The 21,906-nt window shown below is 34.6% G+C and overlaps 1 pseudogene across 5 annotated transcripts in view; it reads right to left on the bottom strand.

Moving 5' to 3' along the window:
• The window catches only part of LOC110180465 (CTD nuclear envelope phosphatase 1 homolog pseudogene), a 100,454-nt pseudogene that overhangs the window by 38,969 nt on the left and 39,579 nt on the right, over positions 1–21,906 (bottom strand). For 3 of the 5 annotated variants that reach the window (XR_015272258.1, XR_015272259.1, XR_015272261.1), the window contains exons 2-6: positions 21,630–21,771; positions 7,717–8,146; positions 3,796–4,192; positions 2,375–2,950; positions 1,622–1,882 (exon numbers count right to left, since the gene is read on the bottom strand). The product of XR_015272258.1 is annotated as a CTD nuclear envelope phosphatase 1 homolog pseudogene, transcript variant X1 (transcript). The remainder of the gene's footprint in view (positions 1–1,621; positions 1,883–2,374; positions 2,951–3,795; positions 4,193–7,716; positions 8,147–21,629; positions 21,772–21,906) is intronic. The other 2 variants (XR_015272260.1, XR_015272262.1) reach the window with 1 other exon arrangement.

The raw sequence follows: 21,906 nt of genomic DNA, 5'->3' as shown, positions 1-21,906 counted from the left end.
CCCTTCTCCCGCTTGGTACTTGGCCAAAAGATGACAAATGACATTAAGGAGGCTTAGCGCCCTGCGCCCCTTCTATCAACTGCCACGCCCCTTCATGTAATGGTAGGTGGAGAGTTGGTAACAAGGGAATTTGACTTTCAAAATGAATGCAACACCCCTGAGCCAAGCCAGCTTCCTTCTCCAGTTTTCCTTCCTTTTTCTATCTTTTTTTCTCTCTTTTGCAACACACACACTTGTGCATCCGGCGACCTCGTCCTTTCGTCCTTTGGCTGGCACCCAGCCTTCTCCCCTCCCCTCCCCTCCCCTCCCCTCCCCTCCCCTGTCCCCTGTAGACTGCAATTATTTTTTTTTACCCCTGCGCCAAAGGGGAACGTGCAACGCTCTTTGATCCTCTTTGGCCATATATTTGCTAACGACAATGACAACGACGATGTCTAGCTAAGATTCAGGTGTATATCTATATATAGAGATATATGTGCACGAGGAGAAATAACAAGGTAAAAGGTTTTTAAATTAAATTTTTTATGAATTGTGTATATATTTATAATATATTAACTTGAAAAATGGTTTTCCAATTGCATTAAAGTGAATTTTAAACTTTTTGGTATATAAATCTCTCTCAAAAATAATTTTTCTATAAGAAATGTTGTTTATAAAATTAAAATTATACATTTTACAAATGTAATTCTATATTTATATATGAATTGTGTATATATTTATAATATATTTACTTGAAAAATGGTCTTTAAATGCCATTAAAGTGTATTTCAAAGTTTTTGGTATATAAATCTCTCTCAAATTAATTTTTCTATAAGAAATGTTATTTATAAAATGAAAATTATAAATTTTACAAATTTAATTCTATATTTATATATGAATTGTGTATATATTTATAATATATTTACTAGAAAAATGGTTTTCCATTTGCATTAAAGTGTATTTCAAACTTTTTGGTATATAAATCTCTCTCAAATTAATTTTTCTATAAGAAATGTTTATAAAATTAAAATTATAAATTTTACAAATGTAATTCTATATTTATAATATATTTACTTGAAAAATGGTCTTTAAATGCCATTAAAGTGTATTTCAAACTTTTCGTTATATAAATTTCTCTCAAATTAATTTTTCTATAAGAAATGTTGTTTATAAAATTATAATACTACATTTTAAAAATGTAGTTCCACAAAAATTTTTTAGATAAAATATTTATAATATTTATTTTAATATTTATTTATCATTGCATTATTTGTAATTTTCAGGGAGACTTCAAAGTGTTATTTCTTATTATTTCTTCATGTTAAATATTGAGTTGTAATTAAATATTTCTTGGTATAATTTTTCAGTGTATTCCCAATCCCCCCGCTCTATATCCCCCCCTCTCTCCCACCGGATGCTGCCACTGTGTTGGCATTTGTTTTATGGCCACGCCCGCCACTTGGTCCGAAGTGCAACTGCAACTGCAGCCAACTTTTTGCACGCCGCTCGGTTCGGCACTTGAAACTTCTCAATGGGGCACTCCGGCCATGGCTGTCTCCAGAGGCAACCTCCAACCCCACAATTCCCCCCCTTCATCCGATTTTCCTTGATTTTTCCCCTCGTCGATTTTCACACAACTCACCTCTTCGCTCCTCCTTCAACCGGAAAAGTCATTCCTAATCCCGCAGTTGCATATTTTTACTGCTAAGCACGTCGATGGCTGCCAAATTAGAGAACAAAATGCTGGCATTAAGGGGGGGAGGTGTGTGAAAAATGGGGGGGGTGGTGGGTGGTAGTGGAATTTCCAGGAAAAGCCGAAGGAGCAGCAATCGTAAAGCGCGAATTTCCACGGATTCAATTGATATTGATTTAACGTCAGGTGTTCGAGTGCAGCGAATATCATCTAAAATAGAAGTTGACAATTGCAATGAATGTTTTGATGGAGCAAAAAATAAATGAAGGAAAAAAGTATATGAATTCAGGTGGCAGATGCCAAAACTCATTTATTTATTTAATTGACGGCGTTTAAAGGAGCTTTTAAATGAGTTTTAAACGTATTTAATCTTGATTCAGTGTATAAAATTTAGATTGAAAGGAAAGAGTTTTAGGTAGCTTATATATTTTAGAGATTGAAAACAGTTTAAATTAAAGATAGCAGAAAATGTTTTAAGGTTGCTATAAATGTGCTTTAAAATCATATTTAAATATATTTACAAATTTTAAAAGACAAATCAGTGAAATCATATTAGTTATCATTCGTTTATATAAATATGTTTGTGTTAATTTCAATATTTTTCAATATGTTTCAAGATTTGGAAAATGCTTTTGAAACGTATATATTTTTTCCCATAATAACAGAGACATTTCCTCTTGAGTGTTTTCTTTTTTTAATTACCTTTGACAAGCTCCTCTCTGAGTGCAACATTTTGTGTTACCTTTCCTGGAAGCCTTGGTAAAAGCACTCTAAGTCCGATTTCAACTCTGGTCTTCAACGGGTCCTGCCATTTATTGGCAAGCACTATTTTCAATTCGCAACTAGAAAATTCGCATCATCATTGGCCATTGGCCATTGGCCATTTTTGGGTGGCTGCTCGTTATCAAAATGTCAGCTAGTTTTATTGCCATTGCTTCTGGGTGTTGTGTATGAGTGTGAATGATGTTGTGTATGAGTGGGTGTATGAGTGTTTGGGTGTTTTGGGTGTGTGTGAGTGAGTGTACGTTGTATCGTTCCTGTCATTGTCAACGCTCGGCGAGAGTGCCATGAAAGATTGCGCTGCATCTTTGGCACGTCTGCTGATGCTCCTCCTTGCTCCTGCTCCAGCTCCTGCTCCTGCTCCTCCTCGATCCTGTTCTTCATCCTCCTCCTCTTTTGGCCGAAAAAAACCTGTCCAGGTTGCCGTGCAATTTTCCAATTTCTAACTCGACTAACTTGACTTGAGGCTGTCGAGGGGAAAGCGCAGAAAAACAAAACCTAAAAGTCAGAGGAGACAAATAAAAAAGGTACTTATAAGTGTAAGGACTAGAAAATACCTGGCACTAAAAGCTCTATCATTTTTAAACAATTCCAAGTTTGCCTAAAAAAAATATAAACAAAACATTTTGCCATATTTCTAACAATCCAGGGTATTATGGATTCAGTCAGAGGTTTAAAACTAAGTGAAGGAGTCATTTCCGACCGTATAAATTATATATACTCTTGATCAGCATCAACAGGGGAATCCTTTTAGCTATCTCCGGCCAAGAAAACATTTTTTTAGAAATTTCCCATTTTTTGAAAAAAAGGAAAGGGGTTACATCATTAAAATTTGTAAAAATCGGTCAAAAATTCACATTTTAAATGGAGTATGCAGTTTTGTTAACCAGCTAAAAATAATAACATAAGAACATAATAAACATAAGAACGCTTTCCGAATTAAAATTAATGCATTTTTGACTTAGTTATGAATTTTTTAAGCTTAGCTTAATCCACAAAAATTGACATATAAAAATTTCAACAGTGATTAAAAAACAATAGTTGGCATAGCATACTTTTGTGGGCCTTTTAAAGTGAATCAAAGAATATAAGAGGTATATATGTATAGCTTTTAACACACTCTTTCTTATTTTATATTCTCAAACATTTATTATTTCCAATTTTAAAAATCATATTTAATATTTATGCATATACCCCTTTTCCCCAACTAAGACTGCTGGGTATTAAAAGGGGAAAGCAACCAAGACGGTGAGCTGACGGAGTGGATGCAACACGAAGAAATATGGCAGGAAAATTGCAAAACAGCGACAAGAAGGGGAAAAACAAAATCAAAAAGCACTCACATATTTTCCAATTTGGCGAGGGCAAACGAGGATCCAGCTTTTCCTTCTAGTCCTGCTGCTGCTCCTGCTCTTGGTCCTGTTCCTGCTCCTCCTCTTGGTCCTTGTTCTGCTCCTCCTCTTGGTCCTGTTCCTGGTCCTTGCTGAAGGATGTTGCTACCGTGTTGTTTATGTCGCTGTGGCAATGAAAGCGAAATGTGAAAGTCAGCCGGGAGATGAGTTGCGTTGAGGTTGAGCTTGAAGTTGCATTTTGGAGTGGCCATTTTTCATTTGCCATTGACCAGTGGAGTCATTGCTTGTTTTCCACAGGAGCTGCTGTTGCATGGTCATTATACCCAAAAAAAAAAAAAAAAAAATAGAAACCAAAAACAAGGCCAACAGTCAAGGGGCAGCAGATGCTCTGGAAATAGAAATGATGCCAAAAAGTCAAAGGAAAAATTATTTAAAAGTAGCTGGAAAATGTTTTTTGACTCAAGTTAATGGAAATTTAATTAATTGCTATACTAAATATATTTATTTTGAATAACAAAAATGCTAAAATATTATATTAAAATATTTTAGAAATTCTAATAAATAATCCAAGAGCTGGCTTTAAGTTTAAGTTAGATTAATAACCTTTTCAAAGATCTTGTTCTAAATTTAAATTCCTCTTAATTTTCACAATTTTTCCTCTCTTAGTTTTAGCCAGACACAACTTAACTTGGCTAGAAAACATCCATTTACTTATCACGGCCCTAAAACCAACATTCATCATCGTTTTGGCCAGCATGTGGATGAGGACAAAATTTAGAATTATTTTACATGCCCCGCAGATGGTTGGACCAAAAATGGCCACCGACGGAGTCAACAAATCAATCAAGCTGTCCGAGTTTTTGGTAGACGCCACCTGGACACCAAGCTTCAGATACATTTGCATCCCTCAGATACTATTCCCGGCTGGGGGGGGGGGGCAGCACCAGCATGCGATATGGCCAAAAACTTATGGCCAAAATGCTGGGCCAACTGACAGCTGCCGACACGATGGAGAAACAACATCTGCCTTTGCCCAGTGACCAAATCCCAGAGCATCCGAGTGGCCGAGGAGCCGGAGCCCATTCCCAATTAGCCCCTCACAGGGTCCAACCCAGGGTGGACCTTGTAGCTGTCATCGTCAGGGCCATTTCCCGAACTTTTGGTTTTGCCCGGGTAGCCTGGGGATCCATTGGCAGCATCCCGGGGGCTCCTGTCCACCTCTCCTTCAGGAAACAGCCAGCCTGCGAGTGCAATTAATCTTTGCGAGGAGCAACAAATGAACAATGCACAGCCAGGACAGGACAGGACAGGACGGGACAGCCTTTCCCTTATTTATGGTTATTTCTTTCTTATTGGGGGAGGAATAGAAGAAGGGTGATTATTATAAAGTTGAAAAATATATATTTCCCTTAACTAACATTTTGTATATTTCATTTGGCAAAGGGGCAAGTTAAAATTACAGCACACAGCCCAAGGCCTAAAGCCCAAGCAAATAATAATTCCATATATAAAATGACCAAACAACACACAAGGCACAATTGCCATCAAAATGACCAAAAGTGACCCAGGATCCACCCAGTGCAGGACATATGTTCGTCATGTAAATATCGACATATATATACATATGCAGCCTTACACGAAGGTCCTTCGATTCAAGGCCGCTGGCATTACGGTAATTGCAAGGATTTGTCACACGACAATACAACAACAACTCAAAACATGAACTCTACACCAAAAAAAAATGAATAGGGGACAAAAAATTGAAAGGATCAACGAAGGGGGGAGAGGGGAAGGATGAATGCAAATATTTGTTTAATCAATTCTATATGTGAGGATGCAGCCACACGGCCACAGTAGAGAGCATTTAGTTAGGTATTCTTAGTGAATAAATATTTACAAAATTTAATAAGACATTTAAATATTTATTTTATACTCGATAAATTTTATTTATCTGTTTTATTTGTTTTCAAAATGGAATTCCAGCTAAGCTGCCTTGAAAAATTATAAAAGTAACTCGCGAGGTATATTCTCTGCTGACTTTTTATCAATATACTTTTGGTATATCGATATTTATTGTTAAAATTTAATATACAAGAAGTTTGTCTTTTACAATTTATGTGTTATTTAATCAATAATCTTTTAGATATATCAAAAATAAGGCCTAAACTTGGCTTAAACCATGAATGCTTGGATTAAATAAAAACAAATAAAGGAGCTATCTATTAATTATTTAGTTATATATTTATTACAGATATTTAAACATGAAAATCTATACTTTTCTATATTTCTAATTTCAATACATTAAGCTTTATTATATTTTTAATATGAAGTGATATTTATCATAAATTACCTACTTTCAATACATTAAACTTTATTATATTTTTAATGTGTTTCAATGTATTAAAAGTGATATTTATCATATAATACCTTTCCCCTAAATATATAAATTCCTAGCTCCTATTGTACCTTTACGTCCATAGCCTTGATACATATATATGAAATATGTGTGAGCCCACAAATACTATATACACATATATAGTAAAAATATATATATTCATATATATTATATATACCTGTGTTCCAGGTTATATGCATATCAATATTTGCCTCGCTGCCTGCGGCCAATTTACCTGGGCGATGGCTTTGGCAAAAAGGGGTTTTTTTGGGGGGGATTCTCTTTAGCGGCGGGGGTAACGATCTGGTTTTGGTTTTTCCGATTTTTCTCCCTCGTTTTTCTCTTGCTGGTGGGATTTTCGCTGCTCTATTTGTGCGACGGAAAGAATTCTGCGGTGCAATTGTGAAAAATGCCAGCAAATTGGATTTGCCAAAGCCAAAAAAAGAGAGGAGAAAGGAGGGAAAGATGTTGAAGAAAAGTAGAACTAACGAGGGAACGTATGTATATATAACAATGAATATATATATACATAAATACAAAGGTAAAGTAGTGCATATACATATATATTTATTTAATTTGTATTTCATTTGCATTTGCAATACATTTCAAAATGAATTGGTAACAAGGATATGATAGAGCTGTATGCATTTATTTAAATTCATAGTTTTTCAATGCGTTTTTCTTCAACAACGGATTAAAGTTTAAAGCATGTTTAACATTTCCTTGTACAATTTATACTTCTCTTTTTTATATATTTTTATTTCTTGTTATATAACAAAGCATTTCTTGCATCTATTTCCAGACACAATCGGTATGGCATGACAGTTGCTTTATGGCAATCACCAAGGCAACTTTGGCATCCGGATGTTGGGATACTGGGATTGGGATTGAGATCCCGGGTATGACACCTGCACTACGACGGGCTTAAATTATGCGACAACGGCAGTAACACCAATAGAACCAAACCCCCATCCCCCTCCAACAAGGCAGTGCAATTGCCAATGCAATTGGGGGTGGCAAGGGGAGCGAATTGTAGGTGTCAATGCCCATTGGGTGGGGGGAGAGTTGACAATAACAACCCTGAAAGTGGGTGGCAGTGGGTTTAGCAACTGGTTGCCAGGATGACAGGTCCCTGCACTGAGAGAATTTCTAAGCAAAAAAGGGAAATATAGCCATATGTCAAGGGATACAAGGGATACCCTAAGGATGGGCTCTTAGGCAATCCTGTTTCAAATAGGGTATTTTTTTTTTGGTTATATATTATAAAGTATACATTTTTCAATTGTTTTAAGCACTCTACTCCTTTAAGTATTTACATCTTTGAAATTAAGCAAGAGTCTAAAGTAACTCAAGTTCAAAATTTATATTTCTTTAAACTAAAATAACTTTCTTTTAATGTCTATAATAACTTTTAAAATGTATATAAACAACCTGTAATTATTGGTATATAATACATGAGATATACCAATAAAAAAGTTATACAATTAATGTACTAATAATTATCAAAAACTACTTACCAACCTTCTAAGCAGATATGCTTTTGATTGAACATATTACTGGGTATTACACAGTACTCTCTATTATTTTCCTTGCCAGTGATGTGCTTGAATGTGGATTGAGCTATGGAGATGTTGATGTAGGCCACGTCCCCAACAATAGACCCTGGTCCGGGCAGCATAAGGACTCTTCCCGTCCCCGTCCCTTGGCCATGGGATCCATTTCCATAACCCCGCGTGAGCCGGGCTTATTTTTTTTAACCATGTTTTTCTATGGCGACTCCCTGTTGCTGCTGCTGCATCCTGCTGATGCTCCATGCTCAAAGACCAGGTCCTGGTCCTAGTCCTGGTCCTGCTCCTGTTGATATTCCTGCTGCTGCTGCTGTTGTTGTTCAACAAAATGTCAGCCTCGGCGAATTTTGCAATTTGAAAGCCACACAAATCACAAAAACTACAAGAGCAAAAATACAAAGCAAAATGTTAGCTTAAATTTACATAGTAGAGGATTTTAATACACTTGGTGAATACACTTGGGGAACTTAAAGAAATGGGTATGAAAATAAATATCCTTTTTGAGGACATTAAAAAAAAGCCAAAAAACAAAACATTTATATACTAAAAAGTATAATATTTATATATATATATATACTTATTTATGTACTTGTTTCAATCCGCTTCAAAATCAGAGCATTAAATTAAGAAGACCATTAATAATAAAATAACATTTTTACCAGGAAAGTGTGTTAATTAAATAAATACTGAAAATTCTATATGAAATATATTTGATATAATTATTAAAATATTAAAAAAGTTCCCAAAAAACCTATTGTAAATTATACAACTAATCTTATTGGTAAATAAGCTTTGTTAAAGAAACGTAACTTCATTTTTTCTAAACAATTACTTTGATAAAAGTAGTAATTATTTGTACTTTTTTAGCAGAAAATTTAAATGCAAAATAAGCATTTTAAAATTTGTAATAAATAAATGAATGAATAATAAGTAAAACTATATTTTATTCTACATTATAGTCTATATTCTATTTTATATTCTATTCTACATAATATTCTTTATTCTATTTTATTTTAATTAAACATTTCATACTATTTTCTATACCATTTTCTATTATACATTATATTCTGGATTTTTTTCTATATTCAATAATTAATAAATAATATACTAGCATTAATAAGTAAGCAATATTTCCAATTAAAAATGCCTCAATAACTCTTCAAACTTCTTCTACAACAATTACGTATTCCCTAATGTTAATGTGTATACTGATTAAACTATTTAATGGACCATTTTACTGCGGTTAGTGTAGTGTCATAGACAAAGCGGCAATTAAATGGGCTAACCTGGGAACAAGATTGCTTTCCCCCGGAGCCAATTGCAGGATACCCCAATTAAAGGGTATAAAAGAAAAACAAGCTGGCATGCAAATGTTTCAATTCTTTTCTCCTCTTTTTTTCTTCTTGTTAAAAAAAAAGAAAACCAAAAAAAGGAAAAGGTTAAGAGAGAAGGAAAAAGTAAAATAGGAAAACAGTAAAGTGGCAGAGTGCAGAAATATGCAGACTGAAGTTTTTAGCCAAAGCCAAAGCCAAAGCCAAAGCCGAAACTGAAACTGAAGTTGAAGTTGATGTTGAAGTTTTGCGCCTGGTAGCCTGGTCTTTGAAGCACTTCTGGCATGTCTGGCACTGTCCTGGGAAGTCCATCTTTATTCAGAAGCCAAATCTTTAGCCTCCTTGGCATCTGTTTTATATATATAAAAAAAATCGCACAGTTTATTAAAGAACTACCAGCTGGGAGGCTCCTTCAAGCTCCTCAAAGCTCCTCATCTAGACCAATTAAATATTGTATTTATCTTAATAACCTTTTTGTTTAATAAACTCCTTGTTGAGTTTGCTCTGGCTCTGTTTTCCTTGGCTTTTCTTTTGCATTTTCCCCGGCCTGTCTTGGCTCTTGTCTTCCTTCCACACACACACACACACACACTATTTTGTGGATTAAGTTTCCTTGGTTTGAATGCCTTGTTGTCTGTCGCTCATTAGCGCATAGCTGATGCCTCTGCCTGGCTTCGCCTTCTCATTTTCTCCAAGCTTCGAAGGGGGCGGAAATTTCCCAACCTCCTGCTAATCGTTTGTGAGCTCTTTTCTTTCGTTAGTTATATATATATTTTTTTTTTTTGCTTTTCTTTTCTTGCCGACCGGCCGCACTTTGCAATTTGATTAATTCATGCTTCCTTGATGCCTGCGCCTGGGGTCATAGCATTAACCCATTAGGCAGAGGGGGCTCTTAAATTACTTAACTTTAAATAATTACGGGTTAAGGAGGAAAGAGAGGTATATAAACATATTTTATAGATTTTTTTTAGGCTTTTAAATAGCTTCTTTTATGGGGAATTAACACATATTTTTATTCCTACCAAAAGAGGTTTATATTTTATATATTTTTAGTCATGTTAATCAATAGTATTTTTCTTAATTTCGGGTTTAATTTGAAGAATCTTCTTTTAGGCACAAAAAATAGAGAGAGGTTTATATTTTATATATTTTTAGTCATGTTAATCAATAGTATTTTTCTTAATTTCGGATTTAATTTGAAGAATCTTCTTTTAGGCACAAAAAATAGAGAATGTGCTCTTACAGCTACAAAAATTTGATAGGGGAAACCCCCTTTTTGAGACCTATGTAATCGATAGCTAAAAGCCTAACCCCATTGCTCTGCCACTTGAGCTGTCATCAAAAGCTGCTCAATTTTTGATTTCGATTTTGATTTTTTGGGAGGGGATGAAGGTTGGTTACCGGATTCCGGGTTGGATAGAGAGTTCCCTGGGCAGATTTCTGATTGCGCCATGAGCAACAACATTTCCCCCTTTGCGCGTTTATCAATTTCCGTCATCGACAGGCATCAGTTTCAAGGAGCCCGGGAGTCAGAGCCAACTAGGAACTTGAAGACTCCACTTGAGTTTCAGCCAGATTTTCCCACCCTCACCCTCACACCCTCTCCCGTGCCTTGCTTTATTTTCCCAGCTTCCTTTATATATATATATATATTATTTTTTTATGCCTCTCCCCGTCTTGTTTCAATATATCTTAGGACAGAAGTTGCCTTCGCCAGTTTTCCCCATTGGCATTTTTCCCCGCTCGCCTTTGCGGTGGCCACTATTAGCCCAAGCTTTAGCTAAGATCGATCCTGGGGGAGTCCTTAAAATGGTTTGCATGTAACCAGCCACCCCAGGCGAAGGACACAGGATCCAGGATATGCCAGGACATACGTATGTATGTACACCCTCCTCTTTGTGTGTGCATGACGCTTTATGCTTTATCCACTTGAACTCTTTCAGTTTTTTATCTATTAAATCATGATTGGCTACAATTTACACAAGTGGGCGACGGTCCTCGACACCGGCTCCTTTGGCCCCTAAACTCCAGCGTTTCACTTCACAACTCCATCTACATCTCAGTCTCAGTCTCAGTCTCTATCGCCGTCTCCGTCTCCATTTCCAGCTAAAGTTTCTCTTTGGCCTAAACCCCTTTGGGCCCTTTTCGGGCATGTGCTTCAAATTGGATGGCAACACTTGGCCCCAAGATACCAAGTTATTTTTTTTTTTAGCTGGGCCTGCTCTGGGATTTGTCATATCATCATCATCATCATAGTTTTGGTCAGGAAAAGAGAGGCAGTAAGAAGGCTAACAAGTTTGGAATTGATTCTGGCAAAGATTAAATATTAAATAAATAAGCTTAAGAAGGTATATCTATGAAACAGCAGGTTGAAGGAATTTCAGTTTTATAAAAACAAAAAGTCAGACAAAATAAATAAAAAATAGGTATACGAAATGGAAACTAACTTAACTGGTAAATAATATATACTTAAACAAAATTTAATGTATTTAAATAAAGCTTTTACTTTTATATATCTTATGAAGACTGTTATATATATTTTTATCTGAATAGGAAGAGGCCTAGAAAACTATTGAATAGCCAAGACATAAGTCAATATATTCCCTAGCTTATATTTTATTTAAAAAAAAGCTATTATTATATTTCAAAGACAAAGAAGTCTTATAATAAACTATCTGCTTTGAAAGCTATTTGAAATCAAAGAAACAGTGAAAGAAATAAATAATTCTTTTAGTTTAATTAATACCTTAATTTCGGGTATTCTAATTTTAGTCAGAAGCTTAAAACTATGTGAAGGAGTCATTTTCGTTCCTATAAATTATATATATTCTTGATCAGCATCAACAGGGGAATCTTTCTAGCTATCTCCGGCCAAGAAAATTTTTTTTCAAAAATTTCCCATTTTTTTAAAAAAAGGAAAGGAAAATTAGCAAAAATCGGCCAAAAATTCACATTTTAAATGGAGTATGCAGATTTATTAACCTAATAAAAACTAGCATAGGACCACTTTCCGAATTGAAATTAATGCTTTTTTGGCGGAGTTATGAGTTTTTTAAATTTTGATTTTTCGAAAAAATGTTCATAGATATCGATATAAGGAATGCAAGTATGATAAGCTTAGTTTTTAACGGATTTCCGGATACGAACCTATAATTCAACTTCAATTTCAAACAATGTATTATAGTATTATTATTTTTCCCAGTGCACCCGTATCCTTGGCCCGCCCGTATTTATTTTCTTATCCCACAATTTGGGGGCTGCTCTCTTTTTGGCGCATTTTATTACATATTCGGTTTCAGTCATGCGTTGTCCCCATCGTCGTCGTCGTCTTGCGTTATTCATTTCCCAGATTTCCTTCCTCTTTTCTTTTCTATTTTTTTATTTTGCGTTTTTCGCTTTTGGTCTTCATTGAAATGCCAGTGTAAGGGGTTCCATTTCGCCGCTTTGATTGGTTTCGAGCATGTAGTTACCAAAAATTCCAGTGCCAACTCTGGGATTGCCCCCTCGCGCCATCGATTGTCCTTCCTCCGTCGCCTGCCTTGTCATTTGAGTCGTACACACACACTAACACTGAGAGAAATTGGGGTTTCTTTACATCACACAACATGTGAAAAATACTAAATAAATAATAGGGATAATTATTAAAATAAATCAAGCCTAACGAATATTTTCGTATAATTTGTGATGAGTAGAAAATTCAAATAATAAATGAAGGGGTTTAATAATGAATTTAAAGCCATATTTCTTCTTATTAAAAACCCGTTTCTAAGTACATATATAAATTATTTATAAATTATTATCTTTAGGTTATTAATCATTTTTCTCAGTGCACACAGCCGCCGTGCAAATTGCAGCTGTTGGCATTTCCCATCATCAGTGGCTGAGACTGTCAGTCAATATTAAAGGGCCATTAGTTTGGTGGGGGGAAAAGGCCGAAAGTATTTTGGGGGGAAACGGAAAATAGAGGTTTAAATTTCCAATGAAAATTATTGAAAATTTTTGGGAAAATTCTGTATTTACTTTAACTTGAAATTAAATTTATTTTCAAGGATTGTTTTCTCTGATTTCCTCTTTTTCTCTCTTGGCCCAATCATCCGACAATTGTCAACTGGTGTTGGGGAAAAGCGGAAAATCGTGCTATGAAAATGGCTCAAGTGCTTGCCATAAATATTGAAGGACTTGCATGGGTCCTCCCTCCCCGTCCCTCAAGGATTCACATATACATACATGAAACTTTACATAAATAAACATAAAGGAAATCTAGGTTCAGGTCGCTTTGAAGGGGTTCTGATTTTTATTTTACTGAGTGTTGCATATTTTTAAGACTCTTTAAAAAATAGCTGTATATTTATATATAGCTGTATTTTTAGCAGATTATATATATTTAATTAAATTATTATTGGAATATATGATACAAGTACCTTTTTCTATATTTTAAAAGCTTCTTAAAAGGTATACTTCTAATAAATTATAAATTTCCGAAAGAGAACTCTTTTTACTAACTTTAAAATTAATTAGAGTTTGAAACATAAGATTGGTTATATTTAAGAAAGATTATTTATATATAATAAATGTTTAGTTGAAATATAATTTTGTATACGTATAATATTTATTTTAAAATTTTAGGAGTTACTCTTAACGTTTATGTGTAGCAAAATATATAAATTCCTGAGAAAAATAGTATATAAAATTAATAAATAATATACTTTATACTATAATTTATTATTATTAAAAATAATACTACAATATTTTAAACTGAAACTGTAAATTGAAGATTAAAAATCAAACTTCTCCCAAGTATCTCTATCTATTTAAGTTGTAAATCAAAGTAATGAGAAATAAAGTCACTCAAGCAGCAAGAAATAACTCCAATCAGCCTTAGACATGCAAGGATATAAATAGATATATATTTAAGGATATATGTTCAATAATATACATATATATATATAGGAATATATATGATTTTTTTTCTGGCAGTGAAATCACATTGCAAATAGCATCTTGCGCTGTAAAATTTATTAAAGCGGAAATTATTCATTGCACGATCGAGTGGCTTTTATGATTGCCAGCTTGCCGCAGATTGGGTCCAGGACCTGCACTCCGTCGTACGTCTTCCGCTCCTTTTTTTTCACACACACACCCACTCACACACACGTAATTGATTGATATATATATCTGTATATATATGTGATATGTACACATATGATATATATCAGGACGTCGGAATTTGCCAGTTGATGTGCCATAATTAGCCTTAACTCTCGGGGCTGTTTATGGAGAACCGGGGCAAGCCAAGGCCGGGCAGTGAGATTATTGCCGCATGTGACGCAAATGCAATTCGATTTTGATTTTATTCATTTGCTGCATATTAAATTGAACAATTTGCCAACACACATGAGGATGGTAAGCAAAAAAAAAAGGACGATGGACGAAGGACGATGGAATACGGATGAAAATAAAGGGTTCGATGAGGAAAAATTTTGCGCAACCGCCTTTCAGTTGTCAGTTTCCGTTTGCGGCAATTTTAATTAATAAAAATTGACATTTCGCCTGCACTGGACCAGCAATTGCAATTGCAAAAATAAAATATTATACTCAATATAAAATATATATATATAATATATAGTAATGCGGCCTGACAACGACGGATCAAGGATGGAGGAGGGGGCAATAAATATTTAATATTTAGTGGCAAGCATTGTTCAGCGATTTTGCTCTACTGTTAAATCCGTAATAATAATGCCCAGCGACATGACAAGGACACAAAGGATATAAAGGATATATATCGTAAAGGGGCTGAGACGGAATGGAATGGATTGAAATGAAATGGCATGGAATGAAACGTGAAAACATGGAATTGTGGTTGGTATTATTAATAAATGAAATCAAATGGCCCATGGCAGCCATCGCTCTCCTTCTACATACTCCTCGATCCTGCTGCGGTCGTCCTTTTCAATTAGACTAAGCACACACACACACACACACACACACATACTAGTGACACTCTATTTTCAATTCGAATTTGTACATATATTTAAATGCTGGTTAACCCCATTTGGTCCTACCCTGAAAACTATTCGAATTGTAACCAAAACCCGAAATCGGTTTAATGAAGTTTATTGAGAGGCGAACTTCGCACCACTTTACATGTGCATTTTTCCAACGGTCGAAAATGTTAATTTTAATTCGATTTACCCTGTCACTTTATCGATTTATTTAATTTCCTTTTTTACGTTGCCATTTATTCTGGCTCTGGTTTTTGAGGGAATAACACGGAATTCTGATTTTAACAAAGCCTAAGTCGGTTCACCAAAGGCGTTAATTGAATTTTTTACTGGGTAATGGATAATGATAATAAAGATAATAATTTTAAAGAAAATTCAGTCTTGATTGGAAGAGTTTTCCTTAGATTTAAATATCTTGCAGGTATAAGTATTTAAAAAGTTGTAAACAGGACAAAAAACCTTAATTTCTGGATTTTATGAACACTTATTAAAATTATTATGTGTGATGCTTGATATTTACCTTGGTAAAAGGATTATATATATATAGATACATAAAATAAATTGTGTATGATATCCTATACACTGCGCGTCATCAGATTAGCGCCCCCCTTTTGGTTTTACTTTATTGCATCTATCTCTGTTTCTATTGCACGCAACTTCAAAATTTTTGTTGTTGCTTTTAAAATGCACAAATTGTTGCTCTCTGAGAGAAATACCGTTAGGTGAGAGATTCCGTTAACTATTTTTTCTTCTTTTGTTTTACTTTCGCTGCAAAAGCTTGCACTGATTTTGCGTCATCAGATTAGCGCCTGTAAATTCAAATTTAGTTATCTCGCGTAATTTTTGGCGTACAGTTGTGAAATTTTTTGTGCTGATTAATTGAATAATTGTTTATAAACTGAGAATCAAAATGGGTAAGGGAACTGTCCTATCTTTAGAAGAAAAATCTAAGATCGAAGCCTTTAGTGAAAGTGGCTTATCTTTACATAAAATTGCTAAAAAAATGGGAAGGCATCGAAAAACTATAGCCAGTTTTCTTAAAAATAAACAAGGCTATGGTAAAAATATGAAAGGCGGTAACAACAGAGTTCTTTCCGAAGCAGACATTCGGTCTATAGTTAGACATGCGTCTAATTCACACGACTCTTCTACCAAAATTAAAGAAAAAAGCGGTGTGGAAGCTAGCAAGTCCACGGTATTACGAGTCATAAAAAAAGCAGAACACTTGAAAAGACTAAAACTAAAAAAAAAACCACAGCTAAATAAGTTACGAAAGGAAATGCGCCTAAATTTTGCTCGCTCGCATATGACATGGTCGAAGGAGTGGCGCTTTGTAGTCTTTTCCGATGAAAAAAAATTTAATTTAGAAGGCCCTGACGGCTATAATTATTATTTCCATGACATGCGTAAAGAAGAGCATATTTTAGATCGTTTACATAGCCGGGTGGGTGGCGTAATGGTATGGGGAGCCATATCCTATTATGGCACCTATGAGTTACAATTTCTCACCCCAAAAATGAACGCCGTGGCGTATAATAATCTTTTAAAAACGGCTTTCCCACATTTCCAAAATTGTTTTGGAAATCTTAAATGGCGTTTTCAACACGATAACGCTCCAATCCATACTGCCCGATCTGTAAAATCGTGGATACAGGACCAAAACGTTGATGTCCTGGAGTGGCCGCCGTACTCTCCGGACTTAAATATAATAGAGAACGTGTGGGGATGGCTCTCGAGAAAAGTATACGAGTCTGGAAAGCAGTATAGTACAAAATTGGAGCTCATCGACGGGATTAAAGAAGCTTGGTCTTCAATATCATTACAATACGTTGATAAATTGTACGAGTCACTTCCCAGCAGGATCTGTGAGGTCCTGGAAAATGGGGGCGGGACCACCCACTATTAATTTGATTAGAAAATAAGTAAATAATAAGATAAAACATAAAACACTACTAGTTGTTAAGCATTAAGTGAAAATTCATTAAATTTAAGCAGGGGGCGCTAATCTGATGACGCGCAGTGTATATCCTTATCAAATGGTGTAAACTAGGTAACCTTGCAGGGTATCCTAAGTAAGTATCTATGACCAGAAAGTAACTATAATCATTAAGTATCTAAGAACATTTATTAACTATGATCAGTAAGTATCTATAACCAGTAAGTATCTATGATCAGTTACTAACTTTTAACACTAATAAACAATGACTTGCAACTTTTGTAACACAACACATATCTAAGACTTGGCTGGCAGCAAGCACTTCGTTCCGGGGATGTTAGAACAAGTTGGGAATCATATGCACAGATGTGCGAGATTTGTTTTGGAACAAGAGCAAGCTATTTGAATGAAACTAAGGAGTTATTCTTTTATACAATTTTACTAGTACATAAGTCGGAGCATGGCGAATCGGTTGACTATATATATCCATACATATATAGCTGCCATAGGAACCATCGGACGATTTATAGAACTTTGATCAGTAATAACCTATGACCATTAATTAACTTTGAGCAGTTAGAAGCTATGAGCAGTAAGTATCTATGAACAATAATTAACTATGATCAGTAAGTATCTATAACCAGTAAGTATCTATGATCAGTTACTAACTTTTAACACTAATAAACAATGACTTGCAACTTTTGTAACAACACATATCTAAGACTTGGCTGGCAGCAAGCACTTCGTTCCGGGGATGTTAGAACAAGTTGGGAATCATATGCACAGATGTGCGAGATTTGTTTTGGAACAAGAGCAAGCTATTTGAATGAAACTAAGGAGTTATTCTTTTATACAATTTTACTAGTACATAAGTCGGAGCATGGCGAATCGGTTGACTATATATATCCATACATATATAGCTGCCATAGGAACAATCGGACGATTTATAGAACTTTGATCAGTAATAACCTATGACCATTAATTAACTTTTAGCAGTTAGAAGCTATGAGCAGTAAGTATCTATGAACAATAATTAACTATGATCAGTAAGTATCAATGACCAGTAAGTAACTCTGAACGGTAAGAATCTATAACCAGTAAGTATCTATGATCAGTTACCAACTTTGAACACTAGTAAACAATGACTTGCAACTTTTGTAACACAACACATATCTAAGACTTGGCTGGCAGCAAGCACTTCGTTCCGGGGATGTTAGAACAAGTTGGGAATCATATGCACAGATGTGCGAGATTTGTTTTGGAACAAGTTTAAGCTATTTGAATGAAACTATGGAGTTATTCTTCTATATAATTTTACTAGTATATAAATTGGAGCATGACAAATCGGTGGACTATATATATACATATATATATATATGTGCCATAGGAACAATCGGACGATTTATAGAATTTTGATCAGTAATAACCTATAACCAGTAATTAACTTTTAGCAGTTAGAAGCTATGAGCAGTAAGTATCTATGAACATTAATTAACTATGATCAGTAAGTATCTATGACCAGTAAGTAACTCTGAACAGTAAGAATCTATAAGCAGTAAGTATCTATGATCAGTTACCAACTTTGAACACTAGTAAACAATGACTTGCAACTTTTGTAACACAACACATATCTAAGACTTGGCTGGCAGCAAGCACTTCGTTCCGGGGATGTTAGAACAAGTTGGGAATCATATGCACAGATGTGCGAGATTTGTTTTGGAACAAGTTTAAGCTATTTGAATGAAACTATGGAGTTATTCTTCTATATAATTTTACTAGTATATAAATTGGAGCATGACAAATCGGTGGACTATATATATATACGTATATATAGCTGACATAGGAACAATCGGACGATTTATAGAACTACGATCAGTAATTAACTATGACCCGTAATTAACTTTGAGCAGTAAGAAGCTATGAGCAGTAAGTATCTATGAACATTAAATAACTATTATCAGTAAGTATCTATGACCGATAAGTAACTCTGAACAGTAAGAATCTATAAGCAGTAAGTATCTATGACCAGTAAAGTAAGTAAGTATGATAATTAAGTATCTGTCACCAGTAAGTATCTATGATCAGTTACTAACTTTGAACACTAGTAAACAATGACTTGCAACTTTTGTAACACAACACATATCTGATACGTGGCTGGCAGCAGTCACTTCGTTCCGGGGATGTTAGAACAAGTTGGGAATCATATGCACAGATGTGCGAGATTTGTTTTGGAACAAGTTTAAGCTATTTGAATGAAACTATGGAGTTATTCTTCTATATAATTTTACTAGTATATAAATTGGAGCATGACAAATCGGTGGACTATATATATATACGTATATATAGCTGACATAGGAACAATCGGACGATTTATAGAACTACGATCAGTAATTAACTATGACCCGTAATTAACTTTGAGCAGTAAGAAGCTATGAGCACTAAGTATCTATGAACATTAAATAACTATGATCAGTAAGTATCTATGACCGATAAGTAACTCTGAACAGTAAGAATCTATAAGCAGTAAGTATCTATGACCAGTAAAGTAAGTAAGTATGATAATTAAGTACCTGTCACCAGTAAGTATCTATGATCAGTTACTAACTTTGAACACTAGTAAACAATGACTTGCAACTTTTGTAACACAACACATATCTGATACGTGGCTGGCAGCAGTCACTTCGTTCCGGGGATGTTAGAACAAGTTGGGAATCATAAGAACAGATGTACGAGATTTGTTTTGGAACAAGAGCAAGCTATTTGAATGAAACTAAGGAGTTATTCTTTTATACAATTTTACTAGTACATAAGTCGGAGCATGGCGAATCGGTTGACTATATATATCCATACATATATAGCTGCCATAGGAACCATCGGACGATTTATAGAACTTTGATCAGTAATAACCTATGACCATTAATTAACTTTGAGCAGTTAGAAGCTATGAGCAGTAAGTATCTATGAACAATAATTAACTATGATCAGTAAGTATCTATGACCAGTAAGTAACTCTGAACAGTAAGAATCTATAAGCAGTAAGTATCTATGACCAGTAATTAAGTATGATCAGTAAGTATCTATAAGCAGTAAGTATCTATGATCAGTTACTAACTTTGAACACTAAAAAACAATGACTTGCAACTTTTGTAACACAACACATATCTGATACGTGGCTGGCAGCAGTCACTTCGTTCCGGGGATGTTAGAACAAGTTGGGAATCATATGCACAGATGTGCAAGATTTGTTTTGGAACAAGAGCAAGCTATTTGAATGAAACTAAGGAGTTAGGAGGAGGAATCGGTGGACTATATATATAAATACCTACCTACATACCTACTATAGGAACGATCTACATAAATTTTAATATTATATTAAACTGGTTCTAAAAAACCTTCTAGTGCTTGGATTTACCTCATCTTTAGACAACTCTCCCCTTGCACTCTCTAGATGTATATATATTTGTATATATGTATATAGTATTCCCCTAACCAAGAGAATAATTATCCAACCCTTCACTGGGCATCCCCCTCTCCACCCATCCAAAAAAAGCCAAGTGAAATAAATGAGCCAAATTAACTGGTCACTGCAATTTCCCCCTCATCCTCCGCCTTTGCCTTGGCCAACCGATATTAATGCAAGAGTTTAAGTGTTCCAAATGACGCTGATAATGGGGCCAACAGGGGATGATGATGATGATGATGGTAATGATAACGTTGACGATGATGATGATGATGATGCTGAGGAAGGACAAGCTGGGGGAGCTTAATATGTAATTTATAATTTTGATTGCGCTGCCAACGTTGACATCGAAGTCAGCGTCTCTGTTTGCTGCGAACTTAATCCGCAGAGAAAAATGTTGCGCGCCCTTATTAAGGCTTTAAATGCAGCCACCGACCACCGACAAGCGCACAGTGGATGCTAAGAGATAATTATTAATAAATAACTAAAAAAAATATATATATTTACACTATATTTTAAATGTAATTCATGGCTCATAAACCTAGAATCACAAAGGAATTCTTTGATTCAATATAAACCTTATTATAGTCAAACTTACTGAAACTGAACTTTTCCTGAGGGTTTAAAGATATTTTTCTTAATAAAAAATTGCTTATATTAAATGCACTAATTTTTATATGATAAAATATACTTATTAAGATCATTAACCTATCATCTCATAATTAATGAATTATTCCTTAATATCTGAAATTAAAGATTAAATAATTCAAGAAGCCAGGATATTGAAATTAATTAAAACAACTGAACTGTTCGTAAGATCTTGTCGATATTTTTCCTTAATAATATAGAGGCGAATAAGCTTATTTTTAATCGATAAATTATATTACTTAAAATTGTTAATCAATCTGAATTTAAGCACTAAATTATTCTTATTCTCTTTTTTTGAAACAGACGAAAACAAAACCTAACCTTAGCCTTTTACGATATTTTCATCAATAAATTGAACTTTCCCAATTTTTAATCTTTGATCATTATCTATTCTAAAATTTCCAATCTATAATATATAATAAATTATTCTTAAATTGATCAATAACTTTAACTCCATGGAATTAGCAAAAGTAAATACTTACCAAAACGATTTGCGACTTAACAAATTTTCCATTCGATTTCACGTATTTGCCAAGAAATTTTATGCAGATTGGTTAGCATTTTGTAGAGTCCTGCGAGTCCTTCTGCTGCCAAAAAAAAAAACCCTTTAAGTGTTTGCATTAGCTGGCGAGAGAGAGAGAGAGAGAGAGAGAGAGATAGAGAGGGAGAAAGAGGCGTGGTGCGTCAGAAATTAATGGAGCGTAATTTATGAAAATTATACAATTGCCAGACTGGCCACGCCCACATTGCACACTCACA

Source organism: Drosophila serrata, unplaced genomic scaffold (genome assembly GCF_035046125.1).
Source record: "Drosophila serrata isolate PLE 108 unplaced genomic scaffold, ASM3504612v1 contig_276, whole genome shotgun sequence".
NCBI lineage: Eukaryota > Metazoa > Arthropoda > Insecta > Diptera > Drosophilidae > Drosophila > Drosophila serrata.
Note: the sequence above shows the minus strand (reverse complement) of the source record. Positions and strands in the feature narration are given on the sequence as shown.